Here is a 15,795-nt window from a genome sequence, read left to right as displayed (position 1 = left end):
TTCTAATTTGAAGAATTTCTTCTTCTTCTTCTTATTTGAAGAATTTCTTCTTCTACTTCTTCTTCTTCTTCTTCTAATTTGAAGAATTTCTTCTTCTTCTAATTTGAAGAATTTCTTCTTCTTCTTCTAATTTGAAGAATTTCTTCTTCTTCTTCTTCTTCTAATTTGAAGAATTTCTTCTTCTTCTCCTAATTTGAAGAATTTCTTCTTCTTCTTCTAATTTGAAGAATTTCTTCTTCTTCTTCTTCTTCTTCTTCTTCTAATTTGAAGACTTTTTCCCCTTCTTCTGCAGTGAATCAAAATATCGTCTTGTCTGGACAAAATTTCTCATAAAAATAAACTGATCAAATTGAATTTACAAAGGAATTCGTTAACCTTCTAGCCGATATAACTTTGAGCTGGTTCAAAACGTCACAACATTCCTCATCTGTGATTGACTGACAGGTGAATGATTGAGTTGCCAACTCCTAAATGATTCTGGAACATTCTCGAAGTGCTCTGGGATTGGTTGAGTTCATACAACACAAAGATCCTAGTCTAAGATTGGCTAGCCATACTGACTTCTCCGAACTGTTTCTAGAACATTCATCAGCTTCTCGCTGATTGGCTGAACGTCACCATCCGCCATTTCGTGGATAAGTGTGTTGAACATTTTTCTAGTATGAACTAGAATCAACATGTTCGTCATGAAAGTTGTGACATCAGCGAAAAGCTTTGTTGACCGAGCGAAGTGAGGTCTACGATTCAAGTCGACGGTTTGGCATTTCTCCTTATGTTTAAATATTAAAATGTTTATATGTTTATATGTTGCGCATTTACGGCGAAACGCGGTAATAGATTTTCATGAAATTTGCCAGGTATGTTCCTTTTTTAATTGCGCGTCGACGTATATACAAGGTTTTTGGAAATTTTGCATTTCAAGGATAATATAAAAGGAAAAAGGAGCCTCCTTCATACGCCAGTATTAGAGTGGAAATCAGACTATAAAATTATTCATCATAAATAATTCATACACTAAGACAGATGTATGTAACTAGGATTGTTTTGCACTTAAATAAGAATAGAAGTAATCTAGAAATTAGAAATATACCGTACCAAACTCGTTCATTAGCATTAAATAATTTCAATATCAACTTAATAAAACTAGTAGTTTGTCGACATCAATTCACCTATCTTTGCAATATATTTTCAAACAAAATTCCGATAAAACTAATTAATTCAAAAATTACTAAAGCACTTATCAAGGAAATAAATGTATGGGTTAAGCAGAATATATATTTTACAATGCCTAAATGTTAAGAAATATATTCATGATTCTTTTGAGTTTTGAATGTCTTTCTATCTTTTGTATTATTTATGAAAATTGATTAAGCACTGGGATGTGCTCACAACTGAAAATTTCATTTTTTATTGTATTCTTCTTCATTAGTTTGCATTTAGAAGATTTAAATGTAGGCTGTATGACTTGTTTTTGGTTATCATCTGTATAATTGGTTTTAACACGAGATTATTCAATTCTTATCATTGTATTATTTATAAGAAGACATGTATTATTTACAAGAAGTATTACTATAATATTTATTACATAGGTATATATTTTTTTCCTTTTTTCACTATTGCTATAGGCTACTTCGTACTGTTTGCTTTATGAACTCACAGCTAGCGCACAAGTTTAACTTTGCTGGCTGTGCCAAATCATTCATGTTTTGTAACTATTATGTAAAAATTTGGCGAAATAAACATTCTTATTCTTATTCTTATTCTTATTCTAAATCAGCTGACAAGTGATTACACAGATGTGTGGAGAAGTCAGTCTATTTCTGTATTTCCATAAGGTCTACAGTCTCAATCAGGTACTTGTGGATGAGAATACTGCGTGAGGTCTACTGTTCACAGAACTACTAGTATGAAATGTTTAGTATCATTATCATTTGTAATTTTCCGTTGGTATATTTATTGCTATGGTTGTTTAATTTATGTTAGACGCTGCTGTCAAACAGCTGTTTTCGATTCGAAGCGTGGAAACGAAGACTCGTGAATGTCTTTCATGTTCCAAGACATGTTCATGTTCGTTCACACAACCATGCTCGACACACTTATCCGGTCTTTAGTGTCGTTAGTCACATGATGCGCATGTCAGGTTTTGTATGAAAAAAGTCTTAATTCACTCACAGGTCTCACAATTTTGCAGCTTTAATTCGTAGTAGAAAAGGAATTAGTTGAGTAGTATTTGTAGAAGAAAAATAAGAGATAGAAGAATACTGGAAAAGAAGATGAAAGAGAAATAGAAACAAAAAGCACATAAGGAAGGAGAAGAAGAAAGAGTGAAAATGTCCTCTCTCTTCCACACTCAATCTAGACACACACTACAGTGAGGTCCACGTTATAATAGAAGTGTTTGATTGGCAATGGTATTGTTATCCTTGTCTATAATTCAACAAAGTGCATAGCGCTATTTCTTTCTCGCTTGGCTCTGTTGCCAGATCGTCCATTTACAATGTAGTATTCATAATTAATTAACAAAATATTTCATTTTAATTATGAAATTATTTGAAAATATAATTTCTTGCTTAATAAAACGAGAATGAACAGTTTATATTACATCAATAAGCCTGTATCAGCTACCGTCTATAGAAGGCATTGACAAGACAGAGGATCGGCAACTTTTTTCTCCTATATTTCTCCACTGCCATTATAACGTGGACCTCACTACGAGAATGTTGCATTATTCTTTCAGCTGTTTACAGCACCAGATCTCTGCAACAAGTCACACAGCTTGTTCTGTTGATTTGTCCAAACGGAAAAATGGACGGAAAACTAACTTCTAACCCTATTATCCTGTATCTGGACTGGACACAACCCATCAATCATGCATCGGAAACTGAAACCAACCCCGATCATCGATTTGTCAATTAATTAGCGCCGCGACAGTCGCAACGCGTACGGGATAATTCCATGTCATTAGTTCTCATCAACCCCAAAAATGTCACCGCCAACAAACAATAATCACCCCAAACCATTCATTCAATTCATTCATCGATTCATCACCAGAAAAAGAGAAGCCATCGTCGAAACAACCATGAATTTCATTCCGTTCCCGAGAGAGAGAAAAATGTTGTGAAAATGATTCTATAGTTAGGTCACTATATATTACATTTTGTATTACTCCAAACACCATAGAAATAGCACAATTTGAATGATTTTGGACACATTATAATAAATGTTCTATCTCTTGTTCTCCTCTATCATATTTTCCTTCTATAGTGAGGTCCACGTTATAATGGCAGTGGAGATAGATAGGAGAAGAACGTTGGAGATCCTCTGTCTTGTCAATGCCTTCTATAGACGGCAGCTGATACATGTTTATTGAAGTAATATTAACGGTTCATTCTCGTTTAAAATAGTCAATTATATTTTCTTAAGCAAGAAATTATATTTTTCAATAATTCCAGCATGAATTTTCATAATTGAGATGAAATATTTTGTTAATTCTAGATTGTTAAAAGACGATCCGGCAACAGAGCAAAGCAAGAAAGAGATAGCGCTATCCGCTTTGTTGAATGATAGACAAGGATAGCAATACCATTGCTAATCAAACACTGCCATTATAACATGGACCACACCTCGAAAGATAGGAGAAAAACGTTGTCGATCCTGTCTTGTCAATGCCTTCTATAGACGGCAGCAGATACAGGTTTATTGATGTAATATTAACGGTTCATTCTCGTTTAAAATAACCATTTATATTTTATTAAGCTAGAAATTATATTTTCAATTAAATGAATTTTCATAATTAAAACGAAATATTTTGTTAATTAATTGTTAATTCTACATTGTTAAACGTATATGATCTGGCAACAGAGCAAAGCGAGAAAGAGATAGCGCTATCCGCTTTGTTGAATGATAGACAAGGATAGCAATACCATTGCTAATCAAATACTGCCATTATAACGTGGACCTCACTATAGAGTGACACTCATTTAAACAGAGTCAGCATAAGTTAAGTGTGGAGCGATGATGTTATTTGTCATGAAATGCTGTCAGTTTGAAGTGAATCTCGCTATACTACAGTGTATGCTTCAAATTGTCAGTAAAGGTTAAATGAGAAGCATTGACTTTATTCTACAAGGGATACTGACAATTGAAAATGAATCTCACTTTACTACAAGAATATGTGTGTATTCACAATACAATTTTTTAGTGTGCGAGTGTGTTTGTTTTTTGTAAATCTGTGTATAAAAACTGTCGAAAAGTCCCCATGATATACACAAAAACTCTTTAGAAATTGGGAATTTTTATCAGCAATACTGCATCAATAATATTTTGTCATCAATCTTCCAATTGGCTGTGATTTTTGTCCGGTTTTGTTTTTGTTTCGCTTGACGTGTGATGGGACGAATGTAGTCACATTTTTGTTGTTATTTCTGAATTTGTTCAGTTTTTTCAACGTTTTTTGAGATAGCAGAATTGTACGGACGCTGGCTGGAGTTTACAGATGAACTGTCTGATGGATGAGGGAATGGAGATTCTGGTCTGACTATTGTAGACGAGTTCTGGGGAAATATGTAACCATATAATTCATCCGAGTATCGTATCATAAAATTCATAGGTTATGAATATAGTCTTTTGTACCATAGTGAGGTCCACGTTATAATGACAGTGGAGAAAGATAGGAAAACAGAGTTGCCGATTCTCTGCCTTGTCACTGCTTTCTATAGAGGATAGCTAATGCCGGTATACCCGATGTAATATGACCTGTTCGTTCTTGTTTGAAATAATTAATCAGATTTTATTCGTCTACAAAATATTCTTTTGAATCATTCCCATTATTGAGATTTAATTTTTTTCAATCTATATATATAAAAGCGAAATGGCACTCACTCACTGACTGACTCACTCACTCACTCACTCACTCACTCACTCACTCGCATAACTAAAAATCTACCGGACCAAAAACGTTCAAATTTGGTAGGTATGTTCAGTTGGCCCTTTAGAGGCGCACTAAGAAATCTTTTGGCAATATTTTAACTCAAGGGTTGTTTTTAAGGGTTTAAAGTTCGTCTTTTAGCATGTATATTCTTCTTCTCCCAATCTCTTAATTATAATTGAAATTTCCATATCATATGTTACTATAGAACTATAATCTAGATAGAGTACCTCTTCGAAACAGTTGTTAACTGGCAACTAAATTAATAATTTTGTCAGGTTGGTATTAAGTTGAGTTGACTTTGTTAGGTTGGCACCAAGTTGAAGATTTAAATGCATTTATCGCGGAAAAATAATTTATTGGGCACTGCTACTTCAATCCTGGGAATATTATATTACTAGCCGTCAGGCTCGCTTCGCTCGCCATATCCGTTTAGCCAGACGTTTAGTCTGAACCCACGACTGGATTGTCCTAACATATGATAAAAATGCTCAAATTAAAAAAATGCAGGCGAGCGAAGCGAGCCTGCTGATCTCATTCTTGGACGATCCAGTCGGGGGTCCAGGGGGCGGAGCCCCTGGCTAGACGTATATGGCGAGCGAAGCGAGCCTGACGGCTAGTTAATCATATTTCTACATTGTGAAAAAACAATCTGGAAAGATTGTTGCGCAGCTAGAAAAGGATAGCACTATCTACTTTGTCGAATGATAGACAAGGATAGCAACACTAATGTTCATCAAATACAGCCATTATAATACGGCATATACTTTGACCTCACTCTAGTATAATATGGTTACATTACAGATGAGTTGATCTCTATACTCTGTCCAAATAGGCATGAGCTCTGAAGGATTAGGCCGACCCTCCTACTACTCACACACACACACACACACAAGCGCAGTCTCCTTTTGTGTGTGTGAGTAAAGGGACGGTCTGTCTACCTGTATACTAAGTAGTATACATAGTATATCAATGGCGCAGGTAGGCCGGGTGTGTGTGCTTGTGCGTGGGGGAGCGAGGATCGGCTAATCCTTCAGCGCTCATGGCAGTCTGGACAGAGTATAAGTCCTAACTCCGCCTAATAAAGATTTTTTTCATTTTCATTTCCATTTTCATTATCTCTACTCACTTTATAAGGTGTATATCTCACTAAACAATAAAGTTGGCATTATAATTTTCATTTATCTGAATGTAGCAGAGGCAAGATTGTATATTATAGAATGATACATTGGAATGAAAGCTTCAATAAGATTATATTGTTAGCATCTCCATCTTCAAAAACCGTTTTCGACGATCACATTTATTTCTTTTATTACCTTCCATTATCATTTATAGCCATCAGATTATCTTTTTACTACTAGATTATTTCTGAACTTACATTGTTCCCTCTAAAATTCACATTCGAACTTCAAAAACCGTTTTCATTATAACATTCATTTCTATTATTACATTCTTTTTGTGTAGTTGAGAAGTTGATATTGTGGTAATTATTCATATTGAATGAAAAAGACTAAGAAACTGTCAAAAAACCACTGAATTTTTCTAATTATCAATAAATCAGTGGATAAACAGTTTATCAGAGATTGACAATGGTGTAATAACCGAAACCGGTCTTTCTAATTGTCAATAAATCAGTGTTTTTTTGACAATTTCTTAGTCTTTTTCATTCAATAATTACATTCCATTGAATTGAATTGAATTTATTGCCCAAATTACAAATACAATTTTCTACAATATAATTAAAAGAGTATACAATACAAATAGACATTGATTGCAACTCGAGAATAACAATATTATTTATGTTACAATTTGCATTATTAATCATAGCTATCAATGGTATAACATTTTTTCACTACTAGTTTATTCCTGAACGTACAAAGTGCCTTGGAAAATTTACATTTGGAAGACAATTCGATTCTTGATTTGGGAAAGATCCTTTGTTCAATTCTACCTTCAGTAGAGTTTACAAAATAATTGATTCACATGTTTGAGCCTAGATAAATATTACCAACCTACGGAAACAAAAGGGTCGATCTTGCCAAAGGTAGAAGTAAGTTCGGTAGCAACAAATGATCTCTTCCAACCTCTATATAGCTCGATAGAATCAAAGGCTTCCTTTCAACCTTCATTATAGCACCAGTTTCCTACCTTTCAATGAGAGGATGGACTAAGTAAGTAGATTAGATCTGCGGTATAACATACGCAGGAACGACTAGCTATAAAGGAATAGAAGAAGCTCCCTTTGTTTGAAACTTTGTCTCTCATCACTTAAAGTATTGCAGCTTTCCAGTGTAAGGTATAAAGAAGCATACATTACTTTTTGTGTAGTTGAGAAGTTGATATTGTGGTAATTATTCATATTGAATGAAAAAGACTAAGAAATTGTCAAAAACCACAGATTTATTGATACTTAGAAATAAGTTTTTTTCTGATATTGTGGTAATTATTCATATTGAATGAAAAAGACTAAGAAATTGTCAAAAACCAAAGATTTATTGATACTTAGAAAAATCTTATTTCTAAAAACCACAGATTTATTGATACTTAGAAATAAGATTTCCTGATATTGTGGTAATTATTCATATTGAATGAAAAAGACTAAGAAATTGTCAAAAACCAAAGATTTATTGATACTTAGAAAAATCTTATTTCTAAAAACCACAGATTTATTGATACTTAGAAATAAGTTTTTTCTGATATTGTGGTAATTATTCATATTGAATGAAAAAGACTAAGAAATTGTCAATAACCAAAGATTTATTGATACTTAGAAATAAGTTTTTTCTGATATTGTGGTAATTATTCATATTGAATGAAAAAGACTAAGAAATTGTCAAAAACAACAGATTTATTGATACTTAGAAGTTTTTTCTAAATAAATCTGTGGTTTTTGAAAATTTCTTAGTCTTTTTTATTCAATAAGCATGTTAAGCCACAGTCAATAATACACAGTCTTGAATCAGTTGAAATACACAGAAACTACTGAGGAACAATTTTCTAAGGTATGGAAGGAACATACAGTTCAGTATATACATTGGAGGAGCATACATTCCATCTTTTTTACACTCCTAAGGTAAACGCTATTGTGAGGTCCACGTTATAATGGCAGTGCTTGCCTCTATCATTCAACAAAGCGGATAGTGCTATCTCTTTCTCGCTTTGCTCTGTTACCTGATCGTCTTTTTACAATATAGAATTAATAATTAATTAACAAAATATTTCATCTTAAAGATGAAAATTCGTTATGAACTGATTGAAAAATACAATTTCTCGCTTAGTAAAATATATTTGATTATTTTAAACGAGAATGAACAGTTAATATTACATAATTGAACCTGTATCACCTCTAAAGAAGGCATTGACAAGACAGAGGATCAGCAACGTTTTTCTCCTATCTTTCTCCACTGCCATTATAACGTAGTCCTCACTATAGTTCAAGGTATAAAGAAGCATAAATTATACCACAGACAAGACTAAAAACAGGCTTGAATCTCTGATTATACACAGAAACTACTAGTAGTTCTGTGAACAGTAGACCTCGCGCAGTTTAACGACGTCCCAAAACATAAGCACATCCACACTGATACACTAACTATTTATTCGATCAGATCATGCTTACACAAGATTAATTATCATATAACGCTTTCCGGAATTTAGCGCGAGAAAACCAGAAGACATCTAGGCGCCCAGACGAGCTGTTATAAGTTCTTTGCATCCTATTTGATAGTGCATAAAAATTGCATTCAATGAGGCATGCAATTTATAGTCTATACAGCTGTTAATTTTTTACCAAGTTACATTGAGGTTTTGAATTGCATGCGTCATGGCATACAATTTATAGTCAACTCGACAGCTGATTTATGATGAATAATTCTATAGTCTGATTTTTACTCTAATATTGACGTATGAAGGGGGCTCCTTTTTCCTTTAATATTATCCTTGAAATGCAAAATTTCCAAAAACCTTGTATATACGTCGACGCGCAATTTAAAAAGGAACATACCTGTCAAATTTCATGAAAATCTGTTACCGCGTTTCGCCGTAAATGCGCAACATAAAAACATACAAACATATAAAAATATAAACATTTAAACATTAAGAGAAATGCCAAACCGTCGACTTGAATCTTAGACCTCACTTCGCTCGGTCGAATAAGGTGCAAGTTTACATGGTATGTAAAGAACATATAGTGCAGAATATACATTAAATTAGCATACATCCCACTAATTATACACGTTCTAAGGTAAATGCTAGTAGAGCCCTTGCTATATAGACCTAGATTTACTAGACCGCACGTTCTAGTCTAGCCATGTTAGATAACCAGGGGACAATGGGAAGATTGTTAGCTGAATATTGTCGATTTCCGTTCAGTTTTGGGAAAGGGGGTTGGTAAAGGATGCCTAAAGGCAAGAATTTCCTCCCTTTTACGAAGGAGATTCCAATTAATACGATTTTCTGCGTTATCCGATATTGGGTCAGGATGAAAGGGAGAAAGAGAGAGTGAGAGAGTGTGTGTGTATGTGACTGAGAGAGAAAGAGAGAGAGGATTGCCGAAAGAGAAAGGATTTTTCTGATGCTCTGTCTGTTCTGAGTCGCCACTTTGCTACATTATAGTGAGGTCCACCTTACTATTGACAAGACTGTTCCTGTCCTTTTCTATCATACAACAAAACAGATAGAGCTATCTCTCTCTAGCTTTGCAATGTTGACAGTTTGCCAAAATATTCTATTTTTACTTTTGACAGTGACTGTACAAAAGTAACTCAACCGCCATTTTTTTTCTTCATTCTATCAAAATACTTTGGTACACAAGTCTTATAATTGATTTAAAATGTATTTTTGAAACAATGAAATCATTTTTAGACATTACCGTATGAGTAACACGAATTAAAATACCTGAAATGACATTTTAAAAGTTGATAACTAACCATCCTAGACTTCATCCATGCTTCAGTTAGCCTACACGTTTAGGTTAGACCTACAGTACTCGTACCAGTATAAATAGTATTGAAAGGTTATTTCAGAATTATTTCCATTGAAATTATTTTATAATTTATTTATAAAAACATGAACATATTTTTCGATCAAAACAGCCACAGTAAACCAAACACAGCTGCCTCAATCACTGTTACCTCCAGTTCTTATTGAACTCAGTGTGGAGGTACGTGTCACATGTATCGTGCCAGCTCTACACTCCCTGCCAATTCATCATCAGTTATTGAAGTTTGAACGATTTTATTGAATCCATTCATCAGTTATTGACCGATTTAATGAAATCCATAGTTGATTCATAAGTTATTGGAAGATGATAATCTCAACAATTTACTTGGAGTTGAAGCCTGAAGTTAGTTGTACCTGGAACCTGTCTCAAATATAGTAGATTTGATTGAACTCATCAGTGATTGAACAATATAATGAAATCCATAGTTAATTCATAAGTTATTGGAAGATGATAATCTCAACAATTTACTTTGAGTTGAAGTTTGAGGTTAGAAGCACCCTGGGGCTTCTTCTCTGAAGTGGAGTAGTAATTCATAAAGCGACCAGCAGAGTGCATGAGCAGAGCAGAGCAGACAAGCTCGGTGTACTTGTATAACCTGAAGCTACTCTCCACAGCATCTAACAGCGCAGACAAAGAGGCTCAACAATTTGGCCTCTGTGACTTGTTGCTCGTTACAACAGCCTAATACTATACGAGGCTACCTCACAAAGCTAAAGGTCACAGTGCTACGATGATAATGCTCCGAAGTAGATGGAAATTGAGGAGGAAGTGGTGGAGGAGTAGGAGGAGGATGAGGAAGAGGTGGAGGAGGAAGAAGATGAAAAGGAGATGACGAAGAATAGAAGAAGAAGTAGAAGAAGAAGGAGAAGTAGAAGAAGAAAAACGAGGAAGAAGACATGTGAAGAAGAAGACAAGAGAAGGAGAAGAAGAAGAAGACAGGAGAAGGAGGAGAAGAAGAAGACAGGAGAAGAAGAAGACAGGAGAGGAAAATGAAGAAGAAAAAGAAGAAGACAGGAGAAAAAGAAGAAGAAGGAGAAGATACAGGAAAAGAAGAGCGAGAGAAGAAGAAGAAGAAGAAGAGAAGAAGAAGAAGAAGAAGAAGAAGAAGAAGAAGAAGAAGAAGAAGAAGAAGGAGAAGATACAGGAAAAGAAGAGCAAGAACAAGAAGGAAGAGGAGATTAGGGTAGAAGAACGAGAATAGAAAAGGATACTAGGCTTAGAAGGGGGAAGCAGAAAAAATAAAAAGAAGCAAAAAGATGACGTGAAGGAAATAGATGGAGACGACTATGAAGAAGAAGGCAATAAGGGAATAGGAAGAAAGAAGGATATATAGAAAAATAGAGAGGAGAAGAATAAAGATGATGATTATAAGAAAGAAAGAAGAAGAAAAAGAGAGAAAGAAGATTATGAATAGAGTATCAGATACAAGACGAGAAGAATGTAAAAAGATGACTAAAATTGAAGAATAATGAAGAAAATTACAATAAAAAATGAGAAAAAATAAAGACGACACTAAAGAGTAGAAGAATGTAAAAAGACGACTTGAAGAATTGTGAAGTAAATCACAATAAATGAGAAAAAACTGAAGATGAGATAGAAGAGGAAAGAGAAAACAATGAAAAATGAGAAGAAGGTTAAAAAGAAAATATAGAAGAATTAAGGTACAAGAAGATGATCAGGAAGAAATACAATTATGGCGATGATGATTATGATGATGATTATAATGGTTGTGATGATGATAGAATAGAATGACTGCCTTTATTATTTTTCCTATAGAGCGAAGTTAGGGCGCAGTCGGCCCTCTCTTACACTTAACTCTTTAATGATGATGATGATGATACTGTAGTAACACACAACAAAGACCGTTACCTTACTTCCCCTCCTTCCCCTCCTAGTACTCTTACTAGATGGTAGATGTAGGGGAGGGGAGCTTGAGAGGAGCTTAGTGTACTTAGCCGGTGCTGCTTCATTTTCAAGTCACCTACCGCCGCCATAAACGGATTTAAATTTTAAGCTCCAATCGGGGACTTTGGGCTTCTTTTGTTGAAGAGATATTCACTTGAAACTGTCAGTGTTTCTCATTGATATCATAAATGCCGTACATTCAAACAAAGCTGTCAGTTTGTAGTGGATTGTGAACCTTGGGGTATTCACTATTGTTACCAAAGTTCATTCAGAAATCAGGTCTCAATAGTTTGTATATGGCGTAAGAGGGGTTGAGGTATTAAGAATGCTTTGAAATCACCTACGGGTGGTTTAGAACATCATTCATAATTTCTATACATCATAATCCTATTATTGTTCTTCATCTTTTTCTACTTCTACAGAATGTAAATATCAACTTAGGCCCGTATGCTGATACTCGGTTTAAACGGAGAAATGTCAGCTGTTCGTTTAAACCCCGTATGAAACACATTATGATAAATGCAACCATATCTACAAGTAAACGTGGTTTAGCGTTAAACGTAGTGTTAGCATATGGCCCTTAATTATTTTGTTGTTATTTTTTTTGCTGTTCTTAATGTTTTTCTTATCTTTCCATCTAGAATATAAATGTAAACTTTATAATTTTGTTGTTACCCCATTCTAATAATGGGAAGTTTCCTGTTCAAATTTCGCCTTGATAATTAATCGTAAATAAAGTTGTAATTCGTCTTTATTTTGTTGTATAATTATTGTTCAATCCATACTAGATTTTATTGATGATAGCTTTATTTTTGGTTGTTATAAATTGGTGTATCAGACTGGAAATATTGTAATTTATAATGATATTAAGGTAGAGAAATCTGTGATTATGAGATGAGATGAGAAAAGTTATGATAGCCTATTTTCTATTAATGTGAATTAATTCACGAGTAATAGATTCTATTCATTCAATCTGTCAGGCATTATTTGATGCTATGGTGAGGTCCATGTTATTATGGCAGTGTTTGATTGGCAATGCTATTGCTATCCTTGTCTATCATTGAACAAAGTGGATAACACATCTCTGTTGCCAGATCGTCTTTCAACAATGTAGAATTGATAATACATTAACAAAAGATTTCATCTTGAAGATTTCTTATTTCATTATGTCCAGAATCATTCAAATTGTACTATTTCTATAGTGTTTGAACTTATACGAAATGGCCGTTCAACTCGGCCTGTCGTTTAAGGTTATTTGATTTGATTTTCAAGTGGCTTTTTTCCAGTGCTTTTATTCTTATTGGTGGTTTACTTTATGTTAAACGACTGTTCAAGTCGTTGCGACTGATGAAAACATCGTATTGTTAGTGTCCTCCTTGACGTCTGGTTTGCTTGTACAAGCTTAATTTGACTTGCACAAGCGTGCTTGACATGCCTACTGTATCGTTAGCGGCCGGCCTTAAACAAGCTAAATTTATTTCGCTCGTTGACCGTTGTATCTTATGGGCTAAACTATACTGGAGCGAATTACACGCTTCCAATAAGAGGCCATGCATCCTAAAGATGTGCGAAATGCTTTCAGCGCATCTAGGTTATGCCCGTATTATTAGGGCCTTCATTGGCTAGAACTGTTCATGATAGAACTAGTTTGACAATACAATCATGATACTACCAGGCGAATATCTACAGTTTGAATTTCTACCATTAACTTGACAGCTAGTCGAATTTATCTGATTGGTTAATGCTATTATTGGTTACCAGACAACCAAACCTTCCTCGACTAACAACTTTCTTTGAAGTGACCATGCCATCTTGATAACTCAAGTTTATACTTATGACTAGCTTCAAGAAAAGTTATATTCTAATTATGTTGACACAACCTATAAGGCTCCGCTGGTCTTGGTGAAGATTCAGTGTATAAGTGTATAACATTCTTCAATGCACTCTTCGTCAGCATTCTTTGTCATAAATCTGGAGCAGAAATATTTCAACTGGAAATCGCCAACAATGCACCAAATCAAGGACAAATTCCGTCTCGTAAAAACTTTCCCACTTCAATTTGATGGGAAGAGCCGCTGACACATTCCACTCCAATACTTTTTATAGACGAGCCGTGACAAAAATGAATAACACACGACAACTTTCCTCAACACTTTTCTAGAAGTTTTACAAGTTTACTCTTCACAAAACGCCTTCCAAAGACACGAATGAAGCTCTCTTCCTTTAACCTTATGTTAAAGAGAAGAGAGAGAGAGAGAGAGAGAGAGAGTGAGAGAGAGAGAGAAAACGAGTATAGGCATAGCCACCTCTAATACAAGGCCCTGGCCTACGATATTGCAACGTCGCAGCATAGGCCTAGAATCTATAACATGATTGGTGAAAAATATTTGAAAAAATACCAGCTGATCTTTATCAATCTTTCATCAATCTATTACATGATTGGTGAAAAAGATCAGCTGGTATTTTTTCAAATATTTTTCACCAATCATGTTATAGATTCTAGGCCTACACTGCGACGTTGCAATATCGTAGGCCAGGGCCTTGTATTAGAGGTGGCTATGGTATAGGAGAAAGAAGATGGGGGAAGAAGTCGAACAAGGAAGTAGAGGAGTAGATGAAAGAAAAAGAGAGAATGATGGAAAATAAGAAGAAAATTAAGAAGAAGAAGAAAAAAGAAGAAAACGGAGAGGAGGAGAAGAAGATAAGGAAAAAGGAGATGTAGGCTATTTTCAAAGACGAATGATAGCTGAGAGATAGAGGATTTCGAATTGGTTGACGAGGAGACGATATAGAGAAAAAATGTGAAATATCAGGGAGGACAAGAAGACGAAGAATAAAGAGAAAAAGGAAAAAGAGAAGAAGGAATAGAAAAAGGCAAAGAAACCGAATGAAACACGAAAAAATCCTTCAAATTTGAAGAAGAATAAGAAGAAGAAGAAGAAGAAAAGAAGTAGAAAAGATACTCTAGAAAAGAGAATTCTCGATAGATAGAAATATGAAAAAGATGAAGACAAGAGGAGGAGAAAGGGGAACGAATGGAGCGGGAGAAGAAGAAGAAGAAGAAGAAGAAGAAGAAGAAGAAGAATAAGAAGAAGAAGAAGAAGGTGGAGAAGATGAAGAAGAAGAAGAAGAAGAAGAAAAAGAAGATGAAGAAGACAAATCGTGAAGAAGATGGCCAATAATGGAATGTCGCTTCCAAATCGATTTATTATTACAGTGAAAGGAAAGATTGAACAAAGATAGAAGTAACAAAGGGCACAGTATTTGATAGATAGATAGAGACTACTGTTTAGATAAAATGCTCTTTTCACATTAGCTGCTCTAGTGACCTACCAATCTTTCGATAAAATGTCAATATCACCTCTTAGGACAGAAAACAGTTTTGTTCAACTGGGGATGATGCCCACTTGATCAGCAGACTTGTGCCTAGGTGAGAGATGAATGAACCTAGAGTAGGTAGTAAACTCAAATGAGTTTGGAAACTAAGTACAGAATAGTATCAGAATAAATCTATACTAGGCCTATATATAATGAAGGAATGAATCAGCTTATACACGTACGGGATAAGGAATTCACGAATGACGCATCATCACGTCTTAACTACTAATAGTTCTATGAACAGTTGCGTGGTTCAACACGAATTATCAAAAGCTGCGTTTGAGTAGATAGGTGTAGTAGATTTTTTTATAAAGCTGCGTTTACACCAAAGTTATCAACAAAATGTTTGTTTTTCCGTCATTACAAATTCTATTAGATTGAACGGAACTTGACAAACACATATGTTCATCATGTGTATAATAAGTTATGTTCAATCTAATAGAACCTATAAGGACGGGAAAATAAACATATTGTTAATAACTTTGGTGTAAACGCAGCTTTAGACTGGTAAACCCTCGTTAAGTAAATAAATAATAATAAATAAATGTTTATTTCCCAAGAAAACTAAAACTACAACATCAAT

The 15,795-nt window shown here is 34.5% G+C and overlaps 1 protein-coding gene across 1 annotated transcript in view; it reads right to left on the bottom strand.

Annotated features, from left to right (window-relative positions):
• Positions 1–15,795, bottom strand: part of LOC111051876 (midasin-like) — a 629,562-nt gene that overhangs the window by 57,808 nt on the left and 555,959 nt on the right. The window lies entirely within an intron of this gene.

Source organism: Nilaparvata lugens, chromosome 11 (genome assembly GCF_014356525.2).
Source record: "Nilaparvata lugens isolate BPH chromosome 11, ASM1435652v1, whole genome shotgun sequence".
Classification (NCBI taxonomy): domain Eukaryota; kingdom Metazoa; phylum Arthropoda; class Insecta; order Hemiptera; family Delphacidae; genus Nilaparvata; species Nilaparvata lugens.
Note: the sequence above shows the minus strand (reverse complement) of the source record. Positions and strands in the feature narration are given on the sequence as shown.